Genomic DNA, 10871 nt, shown 5'->3' on the forward strand with positions numbered 1-10871 from the left:
CTACCTGGGAGACTAGCCCCACTTGCACCCCATCACTTGTACCAGGCATCTCCTCCACTACCTGGGAGCTCCACATGAATCCCAGCACTCGTGGTGGGCCTCTCCTCCACTACCTGGGAGCCTAGCTCCACATGAAAACCCTCCTGTACCTCATTACTCGTAGTGGGCATCTCCTCCACTCCCTTGGAGCCTAGCTCCACATGAACCCCCTCCTTTACCCCAGCACTCGTTCTGAGCACCTGCTCACCAGTCTGAGGAACTGGCTCTTCGGATCCATCCTTACCTTCTACAACAATACTTTTCTGCTGCATAACATTTCCCTCTAATACAAGTTGCAACTCCGTGCCCTCAACAGGGATAACTTGTTCCTCAGCAACAGGTGCTTGTGGCTGCTCTACCGCTGTCGGTCCACCTCTCCCTACATCAGTGGGCCCAGTCGTTGCGATGACCACCTGCGCCCCTCCCTCGGCCTTCTCCCTTTTCGGGTAAGCATGTCGCTTATGACCAACATCCCCACACTCAAAACACAGTTGACTACCCGTACTAGCATAAGCCATATACAATCTATTGTCATACTTGATTTTAAACGATAACTCTAAAGTCTGCTCCGGTGAGTCCAAAAACATAAACACCTGTCGCCGAAACGACCTAACCTGTTTCAACTCCGGGTGTTTGAAATTACCTCACCTGTTTCAACGCCGGGTGATGAAACGACCTCACCTGTTTCAACTCCGGGTGTTTGAAACGACCTAACCTGTTTCAACGCAGGGTGTTTGAAACCCAACCGGACAACCTTAATTGAACTGGCGAACTTCCCAAAGCCCAATAACTCGCGCTCCAACAGCTCATCTGGAATAAACGGTGATACATTTGAAATCGTTACCCTTGTTGACGGAGAAAAAAGCGGCGTAACTTGAATAAACATTCCTTTAAGAAGTACACCATGCTCAACCATCCAATCAACCAGACACTCTTCTTTAAGAAGTACGCCATGCTCAACCATCCGAGAGAGAGACTAACTTCTGGGCATAAAGAAATATATTGATTGTGCTGTGTGTAGTAATTACTGTTTAATTAGAGTAACCCTGTTTCGTAAGTGTGTTTTTGTGTGTGTGTCTTCACTTCTCTCTTCCCTAGCAGGTGATCAAACAACCAAAGTCCACTGTTTGTTTACTCTAAATCAGTCTCTCTCTCTCTCACTCTCTCTCTCTCTCTCTCTCTCTCTCTCTCTCTCTCTCTCTCTCTCTCTCTCTCTCTCTCTCTCTCTCTCTCTCTCTCTCTCTCTCTCTCTCTCTCTCTCTCACTCTCTCTGTCTCTGTCTCTGTCTCTGTCTCTGTCTCTGTCTCTGTCTCTGTCTCTCTCTCTCTCTCTCTCTCTCTCTCTCTCTCTCTCTCTCTCTCTCTGTCTCTGTCTCTGTCTCTGTCTCTGTCTCTGTCTCTCTCGCTCTGTCTCTCTCGCTCTCTCTCTCTCTGTCTCTCTCTGTCTCTGTCTCTCTCTCTCTCTCAATTCAATTCAAGGGCTTTATTGTCATGGGAAACATATGTTTACATTGCCAAAGCAAGAAAACAATTAACAAAAGTGAAATAAGCAATACAAATGTACAGTAAACATTACACTCACAAAAGTTTAAAAAAATAATAGACATTTCAAATGTCATTACGTTGTTAGGTTCTTATTGTTCAGAGTAAATGACTCACTCCTTCTCTCCAATCCTTACATCTTATGGTTCTACAGGAAGAAGGTAACCAGATACTAAACCCTGATTACTCCCTTAAGGGGAACTGACCTCAACTCCTGGGAGGGGGAGGTGGTGGGGAGGGGGATGGTTGTTGACAATGTGGCTGAAAAACAGAAAGTGACAGAACATGTAAATACATCCCAACATTTAGCCCATTGGTTAAGAGAGAGGAAGGTGATCATTGCCAGAGTGAGCCCATTGGTTAAGAGAGAGGAAGGTGATCATTGCCAGAGTGAGCCCATTGGTTAAGAGAGAGGAAGGTGATCATTGCCAGAGTGAGCCCATTGGTTAAGAGAGAGGAAGGTGATCATTGCCAGAGTGAGCCCATTGGTTAAGAGAGAGGAAGGTGATCATTGCCAGAGTGAGCCCATTGGTTAAGAGAGAGGAAGGTGATCATTGCCAGAGTGAGCCCATTGGTTAAGAGAGAGGAAGGTGATCATTGCCAGAGTGAGCCCATTGGTTAAGAGAGAGGAAGGTGATCATCTCCAGAGTACGCCCATTGGTTAAGAGAGAAGAAGGTGATCATTGCCAGAGTGAGCCCATTGGTTAAGAGAGAGGAAGGTGATCATTGCCAGAGTGAGCCCATTGGTTAAGAGAGAGGAAGGTGATCATTGCCAGAGTGAGCCCATTGGTCAAGAGAGAGGAAGGTGATCATTGCCAGAGTGAGCCCATTGGTTAAGAGAGAGGAAGGTGATCATTGCCAGAGTGAGCCCATTGGTTAAGAGAGAGGAAGGTGATCATTGCCAGAGTGAGCCCATTGGTTAAGAGAGAGGAAGGTGATCATTGCCAGAGTGAGCCCATTGGTTAAGAGAGAGGAAGGTGATCATTGCCAGAGTGAGCCCATTGGTTAAGAGAGAGGAAGGTGATCATCTCCAGAGTGCGCCCATTGGTTAAGAGAGAAGAAGGTGATCATTGCCAGAGTGAGCCCATTGGTTAAGAGAGAGGAAGGTGATCATTCCCAGAGCCCATTGGTAAAGAGGGAGGAAGGTGATCATCTCCAGAGTGAGCCCATTGGTTAAGAGAGAGGAAGGTGATCATCTCCAGAGTGAGCCCATTGGTTGAGAGGAAGGTGATCATCTCCAGAGTGAGCCCATTTGTTAAGAGAGAGGAAGGTGATCATTGCCAGAGTGAGCCCATTGGTTAAGAGAGAGGAAGGTGATCATCTCCAGAGTGAGCCCATTGGTTAAGAGTGAGGAAGGTGATCATCTCCAGAGTGAGCCCATTGGTTAAGAGTGAGGAAGGTGATCATTGCCAGAGTGAGCCTACTGGTTAAGAGAGACGAAGGTGATCATTGCCAGAGTGAGCCCATTGGTTAAGAGAGAGGAAGGTGATCATTGCCAGAGTGAGCCCATTGGTTAAGAGAGAGGAAGGTGATCATCTCCAGAGTGAGCCCATTGGTTAAGAGAAAGGAAGGGGATCATCTCCAGAGTGAGCCCATTGGTTAAGAGAGAGGAAGGTGATCACATCTCTAAGTGAGCCCATTGGTTAAGAGAGAAGTAGGTGATAATCTCCAGAGTGAGCCCATTGGTTAAGAGAGAGGTAGGTGATCATCTCCAGAGTGAGCCCATTGGTTAAGAGAGAAGTAGGTTATCATCTCCAGAGTGAGCCCATTGGTTGAACAGCAATCATGAGGAATGTGCATTATTGTGCCGTGCTTATAGGCCAGAAAGGACAATAGGTGAAGGACATTCCACACATGGCTAACAGGAAAGAGGAGGAGAAACGACACCCTGTGCTGATGATGACATGTTTGTAGTCACTCCCACGATATCCGTAGAAACAGGAAGTGAATTACGTTATGCTGCTTGATGACTTTAAACCAGTGTTCAGACCAACCTACCTGATTGAACTACATCGTTTGTCTAAAGAGGAGGTTTACACACGGCCAGTGTGAGGGTAGAGGCAGGTAGCCTAGTGGTTAGAGTGTTGTCCCCGAGTTGACAATTTTACAAATCTGTCGTTCTGCCCCTGAACAGTCAGTTAACCCACTGTTCCTAGGCCGTCATTGAAAATAAGAATTTGTTCTTAACTGATTTGCTTAGTTAAATAAAGGTAAAATAAATAAAATATTAGTCAACAGGACAAATATGTCCCCTGCTTTTGACAAAGAGATCGCTCTCTGTAGACTTGAGATCGTGACTGACCCTCCTTCTTTTGGGTTTACTTGTAATCCTCATAACATTCTGATAATAATGACATAACAAATGTCATAAACAACATGACAGCCGATATCGGATTATGGAAACTGTCTGTACACCGTCACCATCTCTTTAATCCATTGGTAAGTGTTGTGCTGTCATTCATCCCTCTCCAACTCCACCCCATCCCGCCCGTCCTCTCTACTCATGCCTGACAGAGAGGACATTTCCCCGGGATGACCCAGTACCATGCTCCCTAACATGCCTGGAGAACTAGACCTCATGCCAACAACACGCTGTAATGCCGAACAAGTAGGTTAGAGAGAGAGAGAGAGAGAGAGAGAGACAGAGGGAGAAAGAGATTATCATAGGACAGAGAAAGGGATTTACAGAGAGAGAGGGAAGCAGGGAGAAAGAGAGAGAGGGAAACAGAGAGAAAGAGACAGAGAGAGGGAAGAAGGGAGAAAGAGACAGAGAGAGGGAAGCAGAGAGAAAGAGACAGAGAGAGAGGGAAGTAGGGAGAAAGAGAGAGAGGGAAACAGGGAGAAAGAGACAGGGAAAGAGGGAAGAAGGGAGAAAGAGAGAGGGAAACAGGGAGAAAGAGACAGAGAGAGAGAGAAGCAGAGAGAAAGAGAGGGAATCAGAGAGAAAGAGACAGAGAGAGAGCGAAGAAGGGAGAGAGAGAGAGAGGGAAACAGAGTGAAAGAGACAGAGAGAGAGGGAAGCAGGGAGAAAGAGACAGAGAGAGAGGGAAGAAGGAAGAGAGAGAGAGAGAGAGAGAGAGAGAGGGGGAAGCAGAGAGAAAGAGACAGAGAGGGAGGGAAGAAGGGAGAGAGAGAGAGAGAGAGGGAAGCAGAGAGAAAGAGACAGAGAGAGAGGGAAGCAGGGAGAAAGAGACAGAGAGAGAGGGAAGCAGGGAGAAAGAGACAGAGAGAGAGGGAAGCAGGAAGAAAGAGACAGAGAGAGAGGGAAGCAGGAAGAGAGAGAGAGAGGGAAGCAGGGAGAGAGAGAGAGAGAGAGAGAGAGAGAGGGAAGCAGGGAGAAAGAGACAGAGAGAGAGGGAAGGGAGAAAGAGAGAGAGAGATAAGCAGGAAGAAAGAGAGAGCAAGGGAAGCAGAGAGAAAGAGAGAGCAAGGGAAGCAGGGAAAAGGGCGGGATAGTAGGATTAGAACTGTGTGAGAGAGATACAAGTCTATACTCTCTCTATTGGGGCTATCCCTCAAGCCACACCACTGACAGTGTAAATACACACACAGAGTGGCTTTGTCCCAGTGTTTACAGTGAAATAGGCTTTGCTGAGTAATTCCTCTATTATTAGCCTGCATGTTGCTAATGCTGGACCAATTTAGTGGCCTTGTGGTTAGTGTTGCTAATGCTGAACCAATTTAGTGGCCTTGTGGTTAGTGTGTTGCTAATGCTGGACCAATTTAGTGGCCTTCTGGTTAGAGTGTTGCTAATGCTGGACCAATTTAGTGGCCTTCTGGTTAGAGTGTTGCTAATGCTGGACCAACTCAGTGGCCTTGTGGTTAGTGTTAATAATGCTGGACCAACTCAGTGGCAGAAAGATAATTATTTTGCACATAGGAAAGAAATTACAACAACAAAAAGGCAAACAAGAATGCTATTTGGCTCTAACAGAGAACGAATACCTGACTACTGTGACTGACCCAAAATTAAGGAAATATTTTGACTATGTACAGACTCAGTGAGCATAGCCTTGCTATTGACAAAGGCCGCCGTCGGCAGACCTGGCTCTCAAGAGAACACTTTTTCAGTTTTCAGTTCTGCCCACACGTGTTCTATAGGATTGAGGTCAGGGCTTTGTGATGGCCACTCCAATACCTTGACTTTGTTGTCCTTAAGCCAATATGCCACAACTTTGGAGGTATGCTTGGGGTCATTGTCCATGTGGAAGACCCATTTGCGACCAAACTCTAACTTCCTGACTGATGTCTTCAATATAACCACATAATTTCCCTTCCTCATGATGCCATCTATTTTGTGAAGTGCACCAGTCCCTCCTGCAGCAAAGCACCTCCACAACATGATGCTGCCACCCCCGTGCTTCACGGTTGGGATGGTGTTCTTCAGCTTGCAAGCCTCCCCCTTTTTCCTCCAAACATAACGATGGTCATTATGGCTAAACAGTTCTATTTTTGTTTCATCAGACCAGAGGACATTTCTCCAAAAAGTACGATCGTTGTCCCCATGTGCAGTGTCAAACCGTATTCTGGCTTTTTTATGGCGGTTTTGGAGCAGTGGCTTCTTCCTTGCTGAGCGGCCTTTCAGGTTATGTCGATATAGGACTCGTTTTACTGTGGATATAGATATTTTGTACCCGTTGCCTCTAGCATCTTCACAAGGTCCTTTGCTGTTGTACTGGGATTGATTTGCACTTTTCTCACCAAAGTACGTTCATCTCTAGGAGACAGAACGCGTCTCCTTCCTGAGTGGTATGACGGCTGTGTGGTCCCATGGTGTTTATACTTGCATACTAATGTTTGTACAGATGAACGTGGTACCTTCAGGCGTTTGAAAATTGCTCCCAAGCATGAACCAGACTTCTACAATTTTTATTTCTGAGTTCTTGGCTGATTTCTTTAGATTTTTCCAATGCTGTCAAGCAAAGAGGCACTGAGTTTGAAGGTAGGCCTTGAAATACATCCACAGGTAAACCTCCAATTGTCTCAAATGATGTCAATTAGCCTATCAGAAGCTTCTAACGCCATGACATCATTTTCTGGAATTTTCCAAGCTGTTTAAAGGCACAATCAACTTAGTGTATGTAAACTTCTGACCCACTGGAATTGTGATACAGTGAATTATAAGTGAAATAATCTGTCTGTAAACAATTGTTGGAAAAATGACTTGTGTCATGAACAATGCAGATGTCCTAACCGACTTGCCAAAACTATAGTTTGTTAACAAGAACATTTGTGGAGTGGTTGAAAAACTAGTTTGAATGACTCCAACCTAAGTGAATGTAAACTAGTTTTAATGACTCCAACCAGTGTATGTAAACTAGTTTTAATGACTCCAACCTAAGTGTATGTAAACTAGTTTTAATGACTCCAACCTAAGTGCATGTAAACTAGTTTTAATGACTCCAACCTAAGTGTATGTAAACTAGTTTTAATGACTCCAACCTAAGTGTATGTAAACTAGTTTTAATGACTCCAACCTAAGTGTATGTAAACTAGTTTTAATGACTCCATCCTAAGTGTATGTAAACTAGTTTTAATAACTCCAACATAAGTGCATGTAAACTAGTTTGAATGACTCCAACCTAAGTGTATGTAAACTAGTTTTAATGACTCCAACCTAAGTGTATGTAAACTTCCGACTTCAACTGTATACATAATATGACATTTGAAATGTCTTCCCGGGTGGCGCAGTGTTCTAAGGCCCTACATCGCAGCGACTAGCCACTCCTGTGGCGGGCCGGGTGCAGTGCACGCTGACCAGGTCGCTAGGGGCACGGTGTTTCCTCCGACACATTGGTGCGGCTGGCTTCTGGGTTGGATGCGCGGCTCTCTCTCGGTTAAGAAGCAGTGCGGCTTGGTTGTTTTTTGTTTTGTTTCGGAGGATGCACGGCTCTCGACCTTCGTCTCTCCCGAGTCCGTACCCGAGCGTTGAGACAAGATAGTAACTACTAACACCACAAAATATTGAGGAGGAAAAGGGGGTAAGAAAATAAATGTCTTTATTCTTTTGGAACTTTGTTTCATGTTAATTTTTTCTTATTTGTTTCACTTTTGCTTATTGTCTACTTGACTTGCTTTGGCAATGTTGACATATGTTTTCCATACCAATAAAGCCAATTGAATTTTTTTTGAATTGAGAAAGGAGGACGGAAGGAAGGAGGGATTTATTTTGGTATTTCCATAGAAATACACATTAGTTGTTGTTGCTGTCAAGATGTATTTCTCTCCAGAGGGAGAGGGAGAGGGGTAGAGAGAGAGGGGTAGAGAGAGGGGTAGAGAGAGAGAGAGGGGTAGAGAGGGGTAGAGAGAGAGAGAGGGGTAGAGAGAGAGAGAGAGGGGTAGAGAGAGAGAGAGGGGTAGAGAGAGAGAGGGTAGAGAGAGAGAGAGAGAGAGAGAGGTAGAGAGAGAGGGGTAGAGAGAGAGAGAGAGGGGGGAGGGTAGAGAGGGAGAGAGAGAGAGAGAGAGAGAGAGGGGGGGGGGTAGAGAGAGAGGGGTAGAGAGAGAGAGAGAGAGAGAGGTGGCGTGAAGCGTCAGTATTCTCTTTGAAGCTCTCCGTATTCTCTGAAGAGGACTGTTGCATAAATTGAAGCAGAAAAATAGTGGGAGAGAGATGTTGAATCTTCTTCCCCTGAGCTCCCTCATCAGGCTCTATCCGGAGACTAGAGCTCTGCAGATAAAAATACACACACACACACACTGTACATACATACATACATACATACAAAACACACACACACACACTCTCTGTCTGTCTGTCTGTCTGTCTGTCTGTCTGTCTGTCTGTCTGTCTCTCTCTCTCTGTCTCTCTCTCTCTCTGTCTCTCTCTCTGTCTCTCTCTCTCTCTGTCTCTCTCTCTGTCTCTGTCTCTGTCTCTGTCTCTGTCTCTGTCTCTGTCTCTGTCTCTGTCTCTGTCTCTCTCTCTCTCTCTCTCTCTCTCTCTGTCTCTCTCTCTCTCTCTCTCTCAATTCAAGTCAATTCTAGGGGCTTTATTGGCATGGGAAACATGTGTTAACATTGCCAAAGCAAGTGAGGTAGATAATATATAAAAGTGAAATAAACAATACAAATTAACAATAAACATTACACATACAGAAGTTTCAAAACAATAACAATATATACATTTATTATATTATCATGTAGAACATATTATATATATATAATAGGACATTTCACAAATATTGCTGCTGTGATGGCACACTGTGGTATTTCACCCAGTAGATATGGGAGTTTATGAAAATTGGATTTGTTTTCGAATTCTTTGTGGATCTGTGTAAGCTTAGGGAAATATGTCTCTCTAATATGGTCATACATTGGGCAGGAGGTTAGGAAATGCAGCTCAGTTTCCACCTCATTTTGTGGGCAGTGAGCACATAGCCTGTCTTCTCTTGAGAGCCATGTCTGTCTTCGGCGGCCTTTCTCAATAGCAAGGCTATGCTCACTGAGTCTGTACATAGTCAAAGCTTTCCTTAAGTTTGGGTCAGTCACAGTGGTCAGGTATTCTGCCACTGTGTACTCTCTGTTTAGGGCCAAATAGCATTCTAGTTTGCTCTGTTTTTTTGTTAATTCTTTCCAATGTGTCGAGTAATTATCTTTTTGTTTTCTCGTGATTATGTTGGGTCTAATTGTGCTGCTGTCCTGGGGCTCTGTGGGGTGTGTTTGTGTTTGTGAACAGAGCCCCAGGACCAGCTTGCTTAGGGGACTCTTCTCCAGGTTCATCTTTCTGTAGGTGATGGCTTTGTTATGGAAGGTTTGGGAATCGCTTCCTTTTAGGTAGTTGTATTAATTTAACGGCTCTTTTCTGGATTTTGATAATTAGTGGGTATCGGCCTAATTCTGCTCTGCATGCATTATTTGGTGTTCTACGTTGTACACAGAGGATATTTTTGCAGAATTCTGCATGCATAGTCTCAATTTGGTGTTTGTCCCATTTTGTGAAGTTGGTTGGTGAGCGGACCCCAGACCTCACAACCATAAAGGGCAATGGGCTCTATGACTGATTCAAGTATTTTTAGCCAAATCCTAATTGGTATGTTGAAATTTATGTTCCTTTTGATGGCATAGAATGCCCTTCTTGCCTTGTCTCTCAGATCGTTCACAGCTTTGTGGAAGTTACCTGTGGCGCTGATGTTTAGGCCAAGGTATGTATAGTTTTTTGTGTGCTCTAGGGCAACAGTGTCTAGATGGAATTTGTATTTGTGGTCCTGGTGACTAGACCTTTTTTGGAACACCATTATTTTGGTCTTACTGAGATTTACTGTCAGGGCCCAGTTCTGACAGAGTCTGTGCAGAAGATCTAGGTGCTGCTGTAGGCCCTCCTTGGTTGGTGACAGAAGCACCAGATCATCAGCAAACAGTAGACATTTGTTTTTTGCCAATTTTAACCGCACACTTGTTGTTTGTGTACATGGATTTTATAATGTCGTATGTTTTACCCCCAACACCACTTTCCATCAGTTTGTATAGCAGACCCTCATGCCAAATTGAGTCGAAAGCTTTTTTGAAATCAACAAAGCACAAGAAGACTTTGCCTTTGTTTTGGTTTGTTTGGTTGTCAATTAGGGTGTGCAGGGTGAATACATGGTCTGTTGTACGGTAATTTGGTAAAAAGACATGTTTACATTTACTCAGTACATTGTTGACGCATATTCCACGGTAGTTATTGGGGTCAAATTTGTCTCCACTTTTGTGGATTGGGTGTGATCAGTCCTTGGTGCCAAATATTGGGGAAGATGTATTTGATCATTTCGTTAAGGATACCATCAACACCACAGGCCTTTTTGGGTTGGAGGGTTTTTATTTTGTCCTGTAACTCATTCAATGTAATTGGAGAATCCACTGGGTTCTGGTAGTCTTTAATAGTTGATTCTAAGATTTGTATTTGATCATGTATATGTTTTTGCTGTTTGTTCGTTGTTATAGAGCCAAACAGATTGGAGAAGTGATTTACCCATACATCTCCATTTTGGATAGATAATTCTTTGTGTTGTTGTTTGTTTAGTGTTTTCCAATTTTCCCAGAAGTGGTTAGAGTCTATGGATTCTTCAATTGCATTGAGCTGATTTCTGACGTGCTGTTCCTTCTTTTTCCGTAGTGTATTTCTGTATTGTTTTAGTGTTTTATGGTTTTAGACTCAGGTTTTCCGGGTCTCTATGTTTTTGGTTGGACAGGTTTCTCAATTTCTTTCTTAGATTTTTGCATTCCTCATAAAACCATTTGTCTCTCTCTTTCTCTCTCTGTTTCTCTCTCTGTTTCTTTCTCTCTCTGTTTCTTTCTCTCTTTCTCTCTCTCTCT

The sequence above is a fragment of the Oncorhynchus clarkii genome, unplaced genomic scaffold (assembly GCF_045791955.1).
Source record: "Oncorhynchus clarkii lewisi isolate Uvic-CL-2024 unplaced genomic scaffold, UVic_Ocla_1.0 unplaced_contig_12117_pilon_pilon, whole genome shotgun sequence".
Classification (NCBI taxonomy): Eukaryota; Metazoa; Chordata; class Actinopteri; order Salmoniformes; family Salmonidae; genus Oncorhynchus; species Oncorhynchus clarkii.